Raw genomic sequence first — 6,000 nt, forward strand, 5'->3', positions numbered from 1 at the left:
CCATCTGGGACCCCAGTGCACAGGGGCCCGAAAAAAGACGGGGAAGGCCCTTCAGCTTCCCACCCTCAAGGAGAGCTCAAACGCAGCACCTCAGGAGCAACTACAGGCCCAGTACGAGAGGTAAGACAAACTTTTCTGCTCCAAGTGAACAGCCTGGTAGACTCTGGACACATGCATATAGGAACAGCTGAAGACTGGTAGACAGGAAAGACTACATGCCGGAAAGCAGAAGACTCTGTTCCCATAACTGGCTGAAAGAAAACAGGAAAACACGTCTACAGCACTCCTGACACACTGCCTATAGGACGATCTAGCCACTGTCAGAAATAGCAGAACAAGGTAACACCAGAGACAACTTGATGGCGAGAGGCAAGCCCAGGAACCCAAGCAACAGAAACCAAGACTACATGGCATCATCGGTGGCCAATTCTCCCACCAAAGCAAACACGGAACATCAAACACACCATAAAAGCATGAACAGGATTATGATTCACATTTGATCATGATGATGGAGGACTTCAAGAAAGACATAAAGAATTCCCTTAGAGAAACACAGGAAAACAAAAATAAACAAGTAGTAGCCTATAGAGAGGAATCACAAAAATCCCTGAAAGAATTCCAGGAAAACACAATCAAACAGTTGAAGGAATTAAAAATGGAAATAGAAGCAATCAAGAAAACATAAAGGGAGACAACCCTGGATATAGAAAACCAAGGAAGAGATAAGGAGTTGTAGATACGAGCATCACCAATATAATACAAGAGATAGAAGAGAGAATCTCAGGAGCAGAAGATTCCATAGAAATCATCGACACAACTGTCAAAGATAATGTAAAACGGAAAAAGCCACTGGTCCAAAACATACAGGAAATCAGGACTCAATGAGAAGATCAAATAGGTACAGAAGAGAGTGAAGACTCCCAGCTCAAAGGACCAGTAAATATCTTCAACAAAATCATAGAAGAAAACTTCCCTAACCTAAAGAAAGAGATGCCCATAAACATACAAGAAGCCTACAGAACTCCAAATAGATTGGACAAGAAAAGAAACTCCTCCCATCCCATAATAGTCAAAACACTAAATGCACAAAACAAAGAAAGAATATTAAAAGCACTAAGGGAAAAAGGTCAAGTAACATATAAGGGCAGACCTATCAGAATTACACCAGACTTCTCACCAGAGACTATGAAACCGAGAAGATTCTGGAGAGATGTCATACAGACCCTAAGAGAACACAAATGCCAGCCCAGGTTACTGTATCCTGCAAAACTCTCAATGAACATAGATGGAGAAACCAAGATATTCCATGACAAAGCCAAATTTACACAATATCTTCCAACAAATCAAGCCGTACAAAGGATAATAAATGGTAAAGCCCAACATAAGGAGGCAAACTACACCCTAGAAAAAGCAAGAAAATAATTGTTTTGCAACAAAACAAAGAGAAGACAAGCATGCAAACATAATCTCACTTCCAAATACGAATATAACAGGAAGCAACATCCACTATTCCTTAATATCTATCAACATAAATGGACTCAATTCCCCAAAAGAAGACACACGTTAACAAACTAGATTCACAATGAGGACCCAGCATTTTGCTGCCTACAGGAAACATATCTCAGAGACAAAGACAGACATTACCTCAAAGTAAAGGCTGGAAAACAACTTTCCAAGCAAATGGTCTGAAGAAGCAAAGTGGAGTAGCCATTCTAATATTGAATAAAATCAATTTTCAACCCAAGGTTATCAAAAAGGAAAAGGAAGGTCACTTGATATTCATCAAAGGAAAAAGCCACGAAGATGAATTCTCCATCCTAAATAACTATGCTCCAAATGCAAGGGCACCTACCTACATAAAAGAAACCTTAATGAAGCTCAAATTACACATTGTACCTAACACAATAATAGTAGGAGATTTCAACACCCTACTCTCATCAACGGACAGATCATGGAAACAGAAATTAAGCAGAGACATAGACAGACTAAGAGAAGTTATGAACCTAAAGGACTTAACAGATATTTATAGAACATTCTATACTAAAACAAAAGGATATACCTTCTCCTCACCACCTAATGGTACTTTCTCCAAAATTGACCGTATAATTGGTCATAACAGCCCTCAACAGATACAGAAAGATAGGTATAATTCCATACACCCTATCAGACCAACACTGGCTAAAACTATTCTTCAATAACAATAAGGAAAGAACGCCAACATATATTATGAAGCTGAACAATGCTCTACTCACTGATAACCTCGTCAAGGAAGAAATAAAGAAAGAAATTAAAGACTTCTTAGAATTTAATGAAAATGAAGGTACAACATACCCAAACTTATGAGACACAATGAAAGCTGTGCTAAGAGGAAAACTCATAGCTCTGAGTGCCAGCAGAAATGAACAGGAGAGAGCATGTATCAGTAGCTTGAGAGCACACCTAAAAGCTCTAGAACAAACAGAAGCAAATATACCCAGGAGGAGTAGAAGGCAGGAAATAATCAAACTCAGAGCTGAAATCAACCAAGTAGAAACAAAAAGGACTATACAAAGAATGAACAGAACGAAAAGCTGGTTCTTTGAGAAAATCAACAAGATAGATAGACCTTTAGCCAGACTAACGAAAGGACACAAAGTGTGTGTCCAAATCAACAAAATCACAAAGGAAAAGGGAGACATAACAACAGAATCAATGGAAATTCAAAAAATCATCAGATCCTACTACAAAAGTCTATATTCAAAAGAACCTGAAAGTCTGGAGGAAATGGACAATTTCCTAGACAGATAGCAAGTATCAAAGTTAAATCAGGAACACATAAACCATTTAAACAACCCCATGACTCCTAAAGAAACAGAAGCAGACATTAAAAGTCTCCCAACCAAAAAGAACCCAGGTCCAGATCAGTTCAGTGCAGAATTCTATCATAACTTCATAGAAGACTTCATACCAATAATATCCAAACTATTCCACAAAATGTAAACAGATGGAGCGCTACTGAGTTCCTTCTATGAAGCAACAATTACTCTAATACCTAAACCACACAAAGACCCAACAAAGAAAGAGCATTTCAGACCAATTTCCCTTATGAATATTGATGTAAAGACACTCAATAAAAATTTTTCCCAACCGAATCCAAGAACACATCAAAACAATCATCCATCATGATCAAGTAGGCTTCATCCCAGGGATGCAGGGATGGTTAAATATACGGAAAACCATCAATGTAATCCACTATATAAACAAACTGAAACATAAAATCATTTCATTAGATACTGAGAAAACATTTGACAAAATTCAACACCCTTCATGATAAAGGTCCTGGAAAGTAAAGGAATTCAAGGACCATACCTACACATACTAAAAGCCATATACAGCAAACCAGTAGCTAGTATTAAACTAAATGGAGAGAAACTTGAACCAATTCCACTAAAATTGGGAACTAGACAAGGCTGCCCACTCTCTCCCTACTTATTCAATATACTTCTTAAAGTTCTAGCCAGAGCAATCAGACAACAAAAGGAGATCAAGGGGATACAGATTGGAAAAGAAGAAGTGAAAATATCACTATTTGCAGATTATATGATATCATATTGAAGTGATCCCAAAAGTTCCACCAGAGAACTACTAAACCTGATAAACACCTTCAGCAAAGTGGCTGGGTATAAAATTAACTCAAATAAATCAGTAACCTTCCTCTACACAAAAGAGAAGCAAGCTGAGAAAGAAATTAGGGAAACGACACCCTTCATATAACCCCAAATAATATAAAATACCTCTGTGTGACTGTAACCAAGCAAGTGAAAGATCTGTATGATAAGAACTTCAAGCTTGTGAAGAAAGAAATTGAAGAAGATCTCAGAAGATGAAAAGATCTCCCATGCTCATGGATTGGCAGGATTAATATAGTAAAAATGGCATTTTTACCAAAAGCGATCTACAGATTCAATGCAATCCCCATCAAAAAACCAATCCAATTCTTCAGAGAGTTAGATAGAACAATTTTCAAATTCATCTAGAATAACAAAAAATCCAGGATAGCTAAAACTATCCTCAACAATAAAAGGACTTCTGGGGGGAATCACTATCCCTGAACTCAAGCAGTATTACAGAGCAATAGTGATAAAAACTGCATGGTATTGGTACAGAGACAGACAGAGAGACCAGTGGAATAGAATTGAAGACCCAGAAATGAACCCACACACCTATGGTCACTTGATTTTTGACAAAGGAGCCAAAACCATCAAACGGAAAAAAGATAGCATTTTCAGCAAATGGTGGTGGTTCAACTGGAGGTCAGCATGTAGAAGAATGCAGAACAATCCATGCTTATCACCCTGTACAAAACTTAAGTCCAAGTGGATCAAGGACCTCCACACCAAACCAGACACACTCAAACTAATAGAAGAAAAAGTGGGGAAGCATCTCGAACACATGGGCACTGGAGAAAATTTCCTGAACAAAACACCAATGACCTATGCTCTAAGATCAAGAATCGACAAATGGGATCTCATAAAACTGCAAAGCTTCTGTAAGGCAAAGGACACTGTGGTTAGGACAAAACGGCAACCAACAGATTGGGAAAAGATATTTACCAATCCTAAAACTGATAGAGGGCTTATATCCAAAATATACAAAGAACTCAAGAAGTTAGATTGCAGGGAGAAAAATAACCCTATTAAAAACTGGGGTTTGCATTCTGGAAATCAGTCTGGAGGTTCCTCAGAAAATTGGACATTGAACTGCCTGAGGATCCAGCTATACCTCTCTTGGGCATATACCCAAAAGATGCCCCAACATATAAAAAAGTCACGTGCTCCACTATGTTCATCGCAGCCTTATTTATAATAGCCAGAAGCTGGAAAGAACCCAGATGCCCTTCAACAGAGGAATGGATACAGAAAATGTGGTACATCTACACAATGGAATATTACTCAGCTATCAAAAACAATGACTTTATGAAATTCGTAGGCAAATGGTTGGAACTGGAAAATATCATCCTGAGTGAGGTAACCCAGTCACAGAAAAACACACATGGTATGCACTCATTGAAAAGTGGCTATTAGCCCAAATGCTTGAATTACCCTAGATGAACAGAACACATGAAACTCAAGAAGGATGATCAAAATGTGAATGCTTCACTACTTCTTTAAAGGGGGAACAAGAATACCCTTGGCAGGGAATAGAGAGGCAAAGATTAACACCCAGAGGCACAGAAGGAACACCCATTCAGAGCCTGCCCCACATGTGGCCCATGCATATACAGCCATCCAATTAGACAAGATGGATGAAGCAAAGAAGTGCAGGCCGACAGGAGCCGGATGTAGATCTCTCCCGAGAGACACAGCCAGAATACAGCAAACACAGAGGCGAATGCCAGCAGCAAACCACTGAACTGAGAATAGGTCTCCTGTTGAAGGAATCAGAGAAAGGACTGGAAGAGCTTGAAGGGGCTCGAGACCCCCATATGAACAACAATGCCAACCAACCAGAGCTTCCAGCGACTAAGCCACTACCCAAAGACTATACATGGACTGACCCTGGACTCTGACCTCATAGGTAGCAATGAATATCCTAGTAAGAGCACCAGTGGAAGGGGAAGCCCTGGGTCCTGCTAAGACTGAACCCCCAGTGAACTAGATTGTTGGGGGGAGGGCGACAAGGGGGGAGGATGGGGAGGGGAACATCTATAAAGAAGGGGACGGGGGAGGGAGATGTTTGCCCAGAAACCGGGAAAGGGAATAACACTCAAAATGTATATAAGAAATACTCAAGTTATTAAAAACAAAGTAATATCATAACTGAAAAATGAGGTTCAGAGATAAACAAAGAATTCACAGCTGAGGAATGCCGAAAGCTTAGAAACACCTAAAGAAATGTTCGACATCTTTAGTCATAAGGGAAATGCAAATCAAAACAACCCTGAAATTTTACCTCACACCAGTGAGAATGGCTAAGATCAAAAACTCAGGTGACAGCAAATGCTGGCAAGGATGTGGAGAA

The sequence above is a fragment of the Rattus norvegicus genome, chromosome 1 (genome assembly GCF_021556685.1).
Source record: "Rattus norvegicus strain SHRSP/BbbUtx chromosome 1, alternate assembly SHRSP_T2T, whole genome shotgun sequence".
In the NCBI taxonomy this organism is placed as follows: Eukaryota; Metazoa; Chordata; class Mammalia; order Rodentia; family Muridae; genus Rattus; species Rattus norvegicus.